Here is a 14,538-nt window from a genome sequence, read left to right as displayed (position 1 = left end):
TACAGTTATCTGTGAAATGCTATCACTTCTAGTTTCAGTGGCTATAGGAACTAAGCACTCAGGGAAGCTCAGAAGAGAGGAGGTTGTTCTAACAGAAACTGAGAAGTGCTTATAGCAGAGAGAAAACACGCACACACACACCATCACTGCACAGTGTAAAGTCACTGAAGAAATGAAAAGGAAGATTCCTGTGAAATTCAAGACATTGTGCTTTTTTTTTTCTTAAGAAAAAGGAGATTTGGAAATCCACAGAGTTCAGTGATGCCTCATTGTTGCTTAATGCATCTAAGTGAGAGAGAAATGGCAGAAATAGTGTCCAAAATTCTCCTGGACTGTCACCCAGGGAATCAGAGCTCCAGCCTTAAGTTGCCATCTCTAGTTTCTTCATAGAACCCCTTTTTCTTCTCTTCCACTGTCAGCTTTCAATTTTCTACATGGAAATTATGTTGCTTATCTGTCAAAATAGTAAAAATTACACACATAGAATAGAATAATAAAATATTGAAGGTAGAAGTGGTCTAATAACTATTGGCCCCCATTGGAGTTTAATAAAATAATGGGGAAACAGGTTAAATTTCTTTTGTAGAAGTGAGTTAAATTATATTCTCCATTGCCCACATACCCACACAGGAGTTTGTACCTTATATCCACAAAGACATATGTTCTTTCTAATTTTACTTGAAATATATGGTTACTAAGTCCTTGGGTTTGCCTTCTTTGAACAGAGTCCTGGGACAGGAGACAAAGCACTGTCTTCTATGTTAAATGACCACTGGCTTGTCATCTTAATGTCCACGGTGCAACACACCTGAGGCTATGCTGAACAGAGAATATAGGAATCTTAGGGGAGCAGCCTCATTTCCAATCACCAAAATGTCACATAGGATATGATTTTTTTAAGGTGAAGCCAGAAATTCAGAAATGAATATGAAAACAACAGGTTTTAAAATGTTGACTATTAATCTCAGTTTTTAAAGGCACCTAATAATAATCCAGTACTGCACAAACTGGGTCCTCTGCAAGGGCAACTCACTAGCAATATGGTTGATTTTGCAGGTCCCTTTCCTATTTCTGAAACTTAAATGTCCTAAAGTCAGTTCACGATAAAACCTAGAATAGCACTGTCTTCCCCAAACTCTGTGTACAGAAGCAAAGACAACAAAGACAAACAGTTCCCTCCCCTCAAAAGAAACTGTAAAATGTTACCCCTAGGGCTCTAAATCTTGCTCTATGATTTGCTTTTACATTTCTTTATTCTGAGAAATAATATGGTCTATCATAGAGCAAAGCTTTTATTTGGTTTTTAAACTAATGGTGGTTAAAAAATAATAGTGCAACTTTAAGACATGTATTACATGTTGAAAAACTCATAAATTCGCCATAACAGAGAACCTAGTCAATAGAAATAAATCTCAAAATTGAAATGTGCATACTCTCCTTTTGGAAAGGGTGGGTGCATGAAAGGACAGTCCTCTCCCCAAATCCTTCATTCCCTTTCACTTCAGTTTTGGGTTCCTCATTTTCATAGGCAGAAGTAATCTTGGATGTCCACAAGAAGGCTTCCAGTCATTTTAAATTCTCCCCAGTCCATGGATTCTTCATGATGGGGTGTATTAGGTGAGGAGTCCCAAATACAATCCACAAGAAAGGCTGGTAGTCATCAATCATTTGAGTTTCCCTCATCTTTTCACATGGCTCAAAGGACACACAGCAAATTTTCTGCCTCTTCCCAACTTATTGCACTGTGTATAGTTTACAGTTTATTTCCATCTAGAGCTTGGCTTAAATAAAAATTAAAAAATATGCAATAAAAAGCATACATAATGCATTTATAGATTATATATATATTATATATATGTTTTCCTATTGTCTATGTCAGCGTTTTGGTTTTTTTTTAGATTTTTGGATTTTCCTTAGAAAATCACATATTTCTCAATTATCAGTATATGTTGTGTTGGTGGTGGTGGTGGAGGATATTTGAGAAAATGATGTTCCTTTTTGACTTACCATACATGATGTATGATGCTGCACACACTTAGAGACTTCCTGGAAGTTAAGATACATGGAAAAGACAATAGAAAAAAATGAAATTGTACAAGGCAAATTTTGACATTTCGATACAGCTTTTGGAAACCATCTTTGGAGAACTGTTGTGCCACACTCCGCCCATCCACCAACAGGGATGAACATGGGCAGCTGCTTCTATGGGCCATAAGTGGATAGCTGACCCAAGCTGAAACAGTTAGAACTGTCCCCTTTGACATTTGAATTGTGCCTCAACAATTGTACATACTTGGAGTTGTGGATATCATCATGACCACAGGCAGAGTGAAAAATGAAGCAGACATGCACAGGGAAGCAGAGACTAGTGATCTAATGATGAGACCATGAGGCTTCAGGATTGCTTCCTAAAATCTTTCCCATTCCTTATTATAGTCTTTTGCTAAGCTCTACAGTATTCCTTGCCCTTGGACTTTGTGAGATGGTCACTTTATCTTAAACACATAAGTACACACATCTTTTTATTTGCTTAAATTTCTTTGAAAACAGTTCTCAGCTTTCAATAAGTAGGCAGGAGTTGAATGTTACCTTTTATTTTTTTTAGATTATGGAAATGTAGAATATAGTTGTGAGAGTCAAAACTGGGTTTTAAAATTTTTAGGACCTTGGTCTTAAAAAAAAAACAAAAAACAGAAATGAGTTTGTCAATAAGAAGTGAATATAGCTGGGAAAGAAAATGACATTTATCCAACATTTATCCGGTGATTTGTGGTTTTTCAGAAAGTCTCCCTTATTCTTTTTTCTAACCCATAGGGTTCAAGGTAATTATCATGAATAGAATGCCATGACTCAGGGATGCTGGGTGAAACTTATCACATCATAGGTGTCTATAGGGCCCAACACAGAATGGTGACCACACACTAAGCAATTGAATAGTACTCTGCGTAGTTACCTGCATTGTTGCTTTTTCCAGGGTGAGTGATAGGATGATGATACTCAAAACTTGTATTTACTGGAAATGTCAGGTGAGTGCGAGCCCTAGATTGGTGATAAAGGGGAAAAAAGATCCTTCATATAGATATATTTGTAAACCAATAGCTAATTAAAAAGTAAATAGTAAATAAAATGGAAACTATAGAAACTTGGCGACTACATTTATTTGGGGCAAGGTTATATGTGAAGAAAGCAAGTTTTGTAGTCACAAAAAGATAAGAAAACATATATGGAAGTGTAGGTTAAGTGCTAAATAAGCAATAGAATTAGAGGGAGACAGAAAAAAAACCCTACTTCAGAAACAGATATATCTTTTGATGTGTGTAAGTGTAAATTTAGGTCTGCCCAGCAAAACTTTTCAGAATGATTAAACCTCTCCCTGGCATTTGCTTAGATCTCTCCTTAAGCAGAGTTGGCAATGAATGTTTGCTTTTGCTTAGCATCCAAGTTCACTCACTTAATTTACCTTCATTTTACAAGGAACAAATAAACATCTGCGTACATGGCAGAGTGAGGAAGGTCCTTTTCTGCCTATGTGGCATTGGCTCTGGGGATCCATGTAAGATTAGTGGAAGCATCCTTCTTGATGCATGGACTCCCATGTGAGTCAACCAGGATTCATGCATCTATCTAGAAACAAGAGAAGAGTGTGGAAAATGGCTGGTTATGTTTGGAGACCATTGCATGTATGGTAGGTACTTAAGCATTTTGTGAGAGTGGGTTTAATCCAGAAATAATAGGAAAAACAGATGGGAAGAAAATAATATAACAAAATAAAAATTGCAAAAAAAGGAATAAGTAAGGGAATATTAAAATGATCTGTATTATCTTCCCAATGGGAAACAAACTGAGAGCCCAGGAGTCTGAATTAATGATCCCCCCCATACTCACACAAAATTAAAAATCTCCCTAAGAACTCAGGGTGTATGTGTGTTATTGTCTGCATGCATTCTTTCCTTTGAAACATGACTTACCCACAATATTGCAAGGGCTTTTCTCATGGAAGACAAGGTTATTTTTAGGAAGAATACAAGGTTATTTTTAGGAAGAATGAGCTAGCTCATCAGGCTAGCTAGATTCAACTTAGAATGATGGAAAATGCAGTGAGAAAACCTATGTTTCCTGAGCAAGCACAACATTATCCAACATGATAGTTTGATCTGGAAACTTTGAAGGTATTTTTCTAAAACCAAACTCTTTATATGTTTGAATAGGAGATATTAATGGGTACTGGGAAAATAAAGTTAAGTGAAAATTTTATTAACATAAGAGTTCCATTGGGCATAGTGGTAAAGACTGACAATAAAACATCTCTCAGTTAGAATAACCTCTGCTTCATGACTTATGATACTTTACACTTATTAAATTAATCACATTTTGATATATATATGTGTGTGTATGTATCCATCAATCTATATACAATGTATACATACACATACATATGCATATATATATGTATATCTATGTATACACATGCAAGAAAGGAATATCTGGTGAGAGCATAATGTATATTTTTAATAGTGTCTCTTTTAAGTTATTCAGGAAATAGTGTCTGTAGACTAATTATTAGTCTACTACTAATAGTAGACTAATTATTCCTATATAAAAAGTAAAACAATTAAGCTATTAGAACTTAAATAATTTCATAATAAATTTTGGTGTCCAGATTCAAACTCACAGTTGTTCATTCCTACTTCTGTGCATGGTCCTGCATTTTCATTGACATCTAGAGGCAAGCAACTTATATATTTTTCAATTTAAATGAACTACTATGCTGAGTAGATGCTCAATAATCTTATTAAGTTGACTGTAGTGAACATATAGCAATCTGATTTGTCATTTTGCAAACTGAACACTCAAATAATAATCTTTACAAGCTTTATTCAAATTTTAATGTAGCAATAAACTTCATGTTAATATCAACTCACTTTTGGAAATCCGTGAAAGTTTACAAGACAAATAATTATTGAAAACTTCTTACTTCTTGCTTCAAGAATGGATAGGATTTCTCTATAGATAGGTAGAATAGGCATTATCTGCTTCTTAGTCATTTTGATGAGTTCTCAAATATCTGTATCTCAAATTTTCTTCAGATGTGACACAAGCATATGGCTAAAATTTCCACTATTAAAGCTAAAGCCTAATTATAATCTTTGAAAGACTTCAACTGAATTGCTCATCTGCACTAAGGATAAATAAAAAAATAAATCTCCATTTTGTAGTAAACACACACACACATGCACACACACCCCAAAAGAAAATTTACCCTAAAGAAAATCCAGAGATCAATGGAACTCATCATGCAGATTTGAAGGGGGCATATGAAGGGCTAGACACCGGAATCCTGCCAAGCTCATAATGTTGTCCAAGACTGGTTCTGAATGAGAAGAATATTTACCATGTCTGAATGATGTAACTAAGAAGAATCTAAGTCAGTGTGACTTTAATGTAAATGGCATTCTTCACTGCCTATGTAATGCTGTCAGAGTGCTAGACTGGTCAGCTCTCCAGCGCCAGAAGACCTCTCCTGACTCATCTTTGGGCAGGGGTTCATTAGGAAATAAGAATCTGTTGATTAATAAGACAGGGACCCTAAAACTTTTAGCATTTTCAAGTCTGATGAACAATAGATCCTAGCAAAGATCCTAACAAAATAAAAACCATGAAAGAGAGTAGTAGTAGAGAAAAAAAGGAAGAGAAGATGGTTCCTGACTTTTAAAATTTAACAATGTAATTATGAGAGGGAAGGAGGGAAAGAGGGAGAGAGAGATAGGAGGATGTGAATTAGAGGTGTGAAAAATATTAGGACAGCACTTTAAAGTTACAAAGTTCTTTTATGTTTCTTCATTTGACCTTCATAAGAAGTTCAAGAGAAAAATATTGCTATGGCCGAAAACCAGACCTGGAGAAATTAAGTTACCCAAAGACAAACAGCTAGAAAGTGACAGTTTAAAATAAAAATTCTTCTTCTGGGTCCACATCTCTTGTTTTCAGAGGGGGTATGTACTCTGCTGCTTGAGAATTTAGAACATTCTATAATTTAAGCGCACATTATGTCATAGGGGCACAGAAATGATTGGAGTAGTCGGGGATGGCTTCTTAGGAAACGTGAGATTGGAGGTGAATTGTACAGAAATGAGGGGTAGAGGTTGACAGTGCAGTTTTGAAGACAGACTACCTGAGTGTGAACTTCACCCCTGCCACTTTCAGTTGTGTGTATTTTGCAAGTTAATTAACTTCTTTGTATTTTAGATTTCTCATCTGTAAAATGTGGATGACTATTGTGAACATAAATAGATTTCTCATCTATAAAATGTGGATGACTATTGTGAACATAAATAGATTAAGCTTTGTAAATCGTCTAGAACAGTCGCTGGCAAACATTCACACTCAATAAATGCGTTAATATGTTAATATCTAAGGGTGAGAGTCAGCTCCAGGTGGGAAGTCATTTAGTTTTTATTGAGAGATCCAGGAAGGCTAGACAAGCACTGTCCATGGTACTGAAATTAATTTAGACTCTGCTGGCAAATCATAGAACAATACAGACATGACTGTCACTACTTGAACCTGCTGATCAATCTTCGTATCACTAATAGTGAGACAGGCATTATATGCTTCCTGGTGTGAGGCAATTTAAACTATGCAGCACCACCTGTGAAGGTTTTGTGCCAAAATTGCTTAACCTGAATCCAATGAGGACTTAAGATATAATTTACAGTCTATGGTCTATGCAGGAAACACAGGGGATAGATGGACAAGTAAATGACACTATGAGGAAATAAGCAGCCAAATTTAGAATGTGGAATATTGTTCAAGACAATTAACCCAGTTAATTCATAATATTAAAAATGTAGAAAAAAAGAAAAAGGAAACAGGAACTATTTTAGATTAAGAGATAAGGAAAAGGAACTTGAGACACAACTAAATGTAAGAATGAACCTTTCCGGGCCTCCCCGGTGGCGCAGCGGTTGAGCGCTGGTTGCGAAACTGCCCGCAGCCTCTGTAGCACCGGTTCGATCCCCGGCTGCTACCGGAGGAGGGTCCGCATGGCGCGCAGACCTCTCCTGCCGCCCGCTGCTCCCTCAGCAGTGTACTTCGGTCCTTCTGCCTGCTCTGCTTCCCGCTCTGGCTCTGGTGAATTCTCTCACTCTCTTGCACTTCTGACTGTACCCAGTGCTTGTATAAATAAATAAATAAAATAAAAATAAATAAGTAAATCTTTAAGAATGAACCTTTCCTTTACAGACCAATTGAGCAAACCACTTGTAAAAACACATTTTGTATGTAATTATGGACATATATAGGTATAGTTTTATATATAGAGATATATATTTTAATATAGTGCCTGTTATTAGGTTGGAAAATTGCCTTTTAGTTATATAAGAAAAGCTTTCTACTTTGTAAAGGGGAGTTTTGGATAAATCTTAAAATTTTACCCAAGAGACTAAATTGATAAAAGTAAAACTGAGTGATATCAGATTTGAGAAGCAGGTGGAACGATTTAAAATTAAGCTTCTATTCTCATCTCCTCAGGACCCTAAAGGAGCCCACACTGAGAGTCCTGGGCATAGATAGAAGCTCGTATATTTTCTGTGACCTCATTTTATTTGAAAATCTTAAATGCTTTGTCTGCAGAGAGGAGCTTATCTCAATGCAGGAGCCTGAAGAAAGATTTTTAAAAATGAGAGAAAGACCAGAGGTGGCAGGAGGAATGAGAAAAAATGAGGAGAAGTGAGAACCAAAAATAAAATACCACATGGATATGGAGTGAAATGGGAGGAGGAGTGGGAAAATAAGGGTACAGATATGAGAAATAGAGGCCATCATGAAAGTAAAGAAAGAGTCTGTTGGCTTCTAAATACAAATCTTTAACACTATTTTTCAGGCATAGAAAAACAGACCAAAAAAAAAAAAAAGAAAAGAAAAAAAGAAAAAGAAGTAACATGAAGACGTTCAAGAAGATTATAGGCAAATGACAGGGAAAGTTCTAGGTGTCTTATTTAACATAATACCATGAAGTGTATTGCAATATGGAAACTGAGGCACAAGACAGGTAAACAATGTGCTACTGTTACATAGGTAATAAGTGGAAGTCTAGGATTCAACCCAAGTGGTCTTGGTTGAGAAGATGCACCCCAGATCACACTACCAAAGGGTCTCTTGGATATAATTCTTACTAGACTAAAGAAAAGAGCCATCTAATCTAGCCATTCCACTTTGGGGTATATATTTAAAAGGATTGAAATCAGGGTCTCAAAGAATTATCTGTCCACCCATGTTTATAGCAGTGTTATTTGCAGGATCCATAAGGTGGAAGCAAAACAAATGTCATTGAGGAATGAATGGATGCACAAAATGTGCAATTGACGTAAGGGGAAATATTAATCTGCCTTAAAAAGGAAGGAAATTCGGACATGTGCTACAATGTGGATACACCTTGATGATATATGCCAAGTGAGAGGAGGAAGTCAAAAAAAGGATGAAAAGTGGATAATTCTACCTAAATGAGATAGTTAGTTAAATTCATATAATGGTGGTTTCCAGGGACTTAGAGGGAAGGGGTAATGGGAGTTATTGTTTAATGGATAGAGTTTAAGGTTTACAAAGATGAAAGAGTTCAGAGATTGGATAATGGTGAGGGTAGCACAGAAATGTGAATGGACTTAATGCCATTGATTTGCACATTTAAAAATGGTTTATATGATAAATTTGTTACATATATTATAGTGACAATTAAAAACATGAAGTGAAACTAGTAACAAGAAAGATGTTACCACTCCAAAAGTGGTTACATTTCAACCATCAAATCAGAGTCAACTGCAAGGATTCCAGCTTTGTCTTGATATCTTACTTTGCCTGCATTCTATTGCATTACAGAAAGAAAGATTATATGTTGAAAGAACTAATGAAAACAGTTCAACATTGTATGTTACATCTGTGTTCAGTCATCCCTATCAGGACAGCTGCGATGATACCTTTAAAAAAAAAAAGCTTTGACACATGTTAATTATCAAAGATTAACATATGAAATCTATGCAATATTATAATGTTACTTTAGGAAAACAGCTATGGTAAGTTATTTTCAAAAATTAAAATTTTTAGTATGTTCTTTGGCATGTGAAGGAACACATGCACCCTCACACAATTGCATGTTGCATGCTTTCCAAACTCCTATTTATCCCTCAAAATCCAGCTCAGAAGCTTCCAAATCTTTTCTGAAAAATCAGAAACCTTCATGTTTACTTCCCCATCAAGGCAATCTCAACCTGCATCTGCTAATACTGTACTCATAATCTCCATTTTAGCTTGTTTATTGATATATTTGATTGAATAATTGTGATCTCAGCTTTTTCAGAGTAGGAAGTCTTTCATTTCTATTACCTCTAATTTAGAATATTACTATACCTGATAGAATTTGTGTTCACCATGTAATTGATGAATAAACAAAGAAAAAGAATTCCAAGACCATGCACGGAGTATCTCTTTAGTGTCTGACATTCATACTCCTTAAAAGACTCTTGTCTCTTGTATCAACCCATCAGTGTCAGTTGAAATTGTCTGTGACATCTAATAAACCCAACATCCTGCCCTGTGCGCACAGAGTGCTGCCTTCAAATATGTAAAAATGTCACGAAAGACAGCTTGCCCTTCTGGAAGAGGGTGATTAAGTGCATAATTAAAAATTGATGCAATTTTCTTTGATGCAACAGTATTTTTTGGTTTCGCTTCCTGCAGCATATAAATGGAGATGAACACAGAAAGTGGCCTGGTTCCCAGGTGTTGGCACCCTCTGCCCTTCTTCCCTGCTCTGGAGGGAACAGAGATTTGAGTTTCCATTTCTCCACTTTCAGAAAGAACCATGCAGCTATTGGTTTGCAAAATCTCTGCTCAAATACAACCTGTATTCATTCTGTGCCTGCGTCGTGGGATAGGAGTTTTCTTAAGCTCGGGTTATGATATTTGCAAGCCACGTAGAGATGGGCAAACTTCAAAATGGGCAAGGTAGAAAAACACATGTTTTCTATCCAAGTTGTCTTAGTTGTTTATGTTTCTATAATTTGAAACTGGAAAATCACATGTTGAGAATACCAATAATGTAAGAATGTAGTAAAGGAAAATTATTTACATGTAGATTTGTTGTTATTGTTCAATCATGCTCCTTTCACTGGCCTCTGTTTTCTTCAATTTCCAATTTTACCTACCAGGTTCTTTTTACAAAGGAGACTTTATTTTTTCATTCTTGAATGATATGGCTGGGTAATAGAGAGGCAGAGGTGTGGAAAATAAGTGATGGGGGAAGAAATGATATACAAGTGATACTGAAATCAATTAGAGAGACTTGGTCTTATTCTTAGTGGTTCATTCATTGTCATGATGGCATTTTCTTCCTTCCACCCTTCCTCCTTCATTCATTCATTCATTCATTCATTCATTCTTTTTTTAATAAGATTTTAAAAAAAGTATTTATTTATACAAGCACTAGGTACAGTCAGACGCTTGGGAGGGTGAGAGAATTCACCAGAGCCAGAGCGTATAGCAGAGCAGAGCAGGCAGAATGACAGCACACTGTTGTGGGGAGTAGCGGGCGGCAGGAGAGGTTTGCGCGCCATGTGGGATCCTTGCCTGGTGGCCGGGGATTGAACCGGTGTTGTAGAGGCTGCGAGCAGCTTCGCAACCCAGCGCTCAACTGCTGAGCCACCTGGGAGGCCCTAATTCATTTATTCTTTAGTATATTAAGGAATGTGCTTGTGAATAGCTCATCTCGTACCTTTTGTGTAAAACACTAAATAAAGTACAAAAAATAGTGGACAAATGTACTGCAAAATAAGTCTAAATACCAACTTCCAACTCCAAACTTCAGGACTTCTTTTATGCCCCTAGAAAATGCATGCCATCACCCTGGGTCTCACTCTCTGCATCATTCATCAACTGTATCATAACATCTGCCTGCACGACTAGGTTTTGGTGAGAGTTTCGGCCTGAGAGCACAGACACCAGGGCACTGTGCTAGGTGGCCAAGGCACAGGAACGGAATTCCTTATAGTCTGGGGGTCTCAAGACGAGCTTCCTAAAGTGGCCAGGAGGCTTGGGCTTCCCAAGGTGGGCCAAGTTTAACAGAAGGAGAGGAACAGATGGGAGAGGAGGTACATGTGACAGGGGATGGGGAGAAACTAAGAATGTCATTGAAAATAGGCAGCCTATGACTATGCTTGAGGATGGATTAATGTAAGGAAATGGAGAAAATGATTCTTTGTTTTTTTATGTCAATTTTTCTTCTCATCTATTTTAAAACAAAACAGAAAAAGTCACTATCAGTGGAATGAAAAACTATCAGGCAACCCTGTTATTAGTTCAACATATAAGGGGAAAAGAAGGAATGCAATTAAATTGTCAATAAAGCTCTCCTTACACTTGGCCTTTCGATACGGTTCTCCTTGTGCTGCCTCTCTCTGCGGCATTGATTGGGTATTGTTAACCTTTATTTATCTCTTGTTTACGTTTCTCTATTAGAGCCAAACATCAATATGAAGCTTTTAGAAAGGACAGAGGCAACCAACAAAGAGACATTGGGAAAAGGTCAAAACTTTCCTCCATGAGGTGTGCTGCTCTCAGCCAGGCCTGGGGAAACACACCCTGCTGTGAAATCAGGGCTGGTCAGGGGCTGTCATCCCTGGCGCTGCTTTTCGGGAAGACGCGATGCAGAGAGCAATTATGAGCTCCTCCCTGTCAGGACAGCTTTTTGAAGCAAACTCCCAGGGGGTTCATGGAGGGCTGGGTGGTGGGAGCAGTGAGAGAACAGGAGCTGGAGAGGCTCCCATTGCTGGCACTTGACCGCTGGACCTTTCACCCCCACCCTGCTCTGTTCTGTTCTGCAAGACCTCAGTACAAACTTCCATGTCAAATGGAAGGGCCTGAGGTCATGAAAGGCTGAATGTCTTTGCAGGGCCCCCCAGTGGCAAAGTTCCATGTAGTTTCTCAATTTTGAGAAGCCACATCTGCATCTGAGAAACAGAAAACTTCCTTTTTGCAAAATCTGTGCAAAAAGACTTGCAGTGTACCCCCAGATGTTCAAAAATTTGACAGAATTTTTCTTTTCTGTATGGTATAAAAATAAATCTTTTGATTACTAAATTATATCATAAGAATAGTTGTAATATTGAATAGGCTACCTCTCTTTATTCCCCTGCATTAGGCTTCTCTGTTCTATGGTCCCATTATGCTGAGCCGAGCCCTGGCCAGCAGCGAGGAGTAAGCCCCCATGTCTCAGTTCTTGAATACAAATACTCTAATATTACTATGTATAGGCCACTTACTCAGATTTTAGTGACCCTTGGACTCAAGCCCAAGTCTGTCCCACTAAGACCTCATATCCTAAATTATTTTGCTAAAGCACCTGCTAATGCAGGCAAAGATATGTGTGCAGATTTCTTGATAGGATGCGCGTGAATATCAGATGCAAAAATACAAGTCAACAGCATTAGGGCATCAGAACTGTAATGATAATAGTCACCTCTCCTTTTCTCCAGCTGGGACTGGAGGGAAGAAATGGGCCTCAGGGCATTGCCTGGCAAAAAGTATGGAAACTTGTGACAGGTCATGAAAGGAAGCTGGAAATTTTCTTAGAAATGACATTCCACACACTTCCCTTGTTAGAGATGGAGATCCCAGGCCCGGAGGCATCACCCAGGTGCTCGAGCTCAGCTGAATATTGGCAGGGACACGGGTTCTGCTGCATCTGCTCGAAACTCTTGACATGCACTGTACTTCCTTTAAAAAGCAGACAGTGTATTTTGCATAAAATCATAACCTGAAACAAATAATCAACCAGAGGGAAATACATGGGAAGAAGTTATCCAAGTATGAGTCAGGGTAATCTAGTTCCTGTACTAGTTCCTCAGCAGATTCTGTGTGACTAAGCCACTCTGATCCTCCCTTTCCTTATCTATGTAATGAAAGTTATGACTGCCCTGCTTACTCCGTCCATTTGTTGTTGTAATAAGAGGGACCTGTTTTAAAAAATGGTGCATGCCAGTTTTGAAGGCATTAACACAGGGCTGCCCTGCCCCTAGTAGCTGGGTGACCTTGGATGAATCACTAGACTGGTTATAAAAATTAAATTAGAAGATTTGAAAATATTCTTTCCCTTATTTAACTTCATTGGGAACAGGAAGACCCCTGTGGAACACCCTCTGCTGAGATGATTTGCCGACATCTGGCTGCTGTAGGTCTGGCTGCTCATGCCAGATGTGTCTGGCCGGGCTAATGTGGCAGCCTCACCAGTTTGTAGGATAATCCCACACCCATTGTTTTTCAAGGAAATCTGCAATGTTACCCCATCCCTATATCCCATGCTGCTGCTTGTCAGACCAGAGACCTGATTCTAGGTCTGACCACACTCATGGCTATGTGTCCACCCTGCCCAAGGGCTTCTCAGGGAGAGTCAGGGTGTGATTGCAGGCTAAACAGCTAGGAAGTGCTCTCCCTCCAGCCCTAACCTTAAGTGGATAGTAATCCAAATGCATCTCCTAAGTGTGTATTTCCCATTGGCTAGGTGAAATACATCTTGGTCACAGGTTTCTTCTTGATGAAGGAAGGGAGTTTCGGTTCATCACTAACTATACTTGAATGTCTCAGAGATAGGTGGTGGTAATGGTGGTGATTGCTGGATTTTACAAAACAATCCTGCAGGTAAATACTGAATCCTGAAAAACCACATTTACACACTAATCCTACCATTGGGGTGCTATCTTGATGGAAATGCAAATGTCTGTAAAAGTGAAAATATTTTACATACTGTCAGTCACTAGCAGTTTAGGGCTAATATGGCTGTAGTACTTGTTAATTACTATAAGTTGGCCCCAGTCATGAAAGAGTCGATTTCCTGCTGCTGTAGGCTGAATGGTTATGTCCCTACAGAATCCATATGCTGAAGCCCTGATACCCAGGGTGATAGCGTTTGGATATGGGGATTTGGGGAGGTGTATATGGCTAGATTAGATCATAAGTGTGGAGTTCCCAAGATTAGCTCTTTTTTTTTTTAAGATTTATTTATTTATTTATGCAAGAATCCGGGTACAGGCCAAATACACAGGAGGGTGAGAGGATTCACCAGAGACAGAGTGGGGAACAGAACAGGCAGACTAACGAAACACTGCTGAGGGGAGCAGCAGGTGCGGCAGGAGAGGTCTGCCGCACCATGTGGGACCCTCACCGGCCAGCTGGGATCAAACCGGTGCTGCAGAGGCTGTGGATAGCTTCACAGCGCAGTGCTCAACCACCTGCACCCAGGGGAGGCCTCCAAGATTAGCTTTTACAAGGAAGTGAAGGAAACAGAGCTTCAGCTCGCTGGCTTATGAGGACACAAAGGGGGAACATATTTCAGAAAAGCAGGAAGTGGGGTCTCACCAGACACCCAATCTGCCGGTGCATTGGTTGGGATTTCCTAGACTGTAGAACTGTGAGAAATAACTATTTTCTAGTGAAGACCCCGCACCCCCACCCCCGAATCTCGGGTGTTTCTGTTACAGCACTCCACACTGA

At 38.6% G+C, this 14,538-nt stretch overlaps 1 long non-coding RNA gene across 3 annotated transcripts; it reads right to left on the bottom strand.

Moving 5' to 3' along the window:
• Positions 1-216: 216 nt before the first annotated feature.
• Positions 217-5,376, bottom strand: LOC119234122 (uncharacterized). Of its 3 annotated transcripts, none has more exons than XR_008549949.1 (5): positions 5,261-5,376; positions 3,497-3,624; positions 2,954-3,039; positions 2,008-2,046; positions 217-454 (listed from the first exon to the last, which is right to left on the bottom strand). It is a non-coding gene; the product is annotated as an uncharacterized LOC119234122 (long non-coding RNA). The 3 variants fall into 3 exon arrangements; XR_005122546.2 differs by lacking the exon at positions 217-454 and adding an exon at positions 1,183-1,781; XR_008549950.1 differs by lacking the exons at positions 217-454; positions 5,261-5,376 and adding exons at positions 1,183-1,781; positions 4,923-4,953.
• Positions 5,377-14,538: the final 9,162 nt, after the last annotated feature.

This window comes from Talpa occidentalis, unplaced genomic scaffold, assembly GCF_014898055.3.
Source record: "Talpa occidentalis isolate TD23 unplaced genomic scaffold, MPIMG_talOcc4v2.1 talOcc4.8, whole genome shotgun sequence".
NCBI classification, from domain to species: Eukaryota; Metazoa; Chordata; class Mammalia; order Eulipotyphla; family Talpidae; genus Talpa; species Talpa occidentalis.
This window is presented reverse-complemented; position numbering and strand designations above follow the sequence as displayed.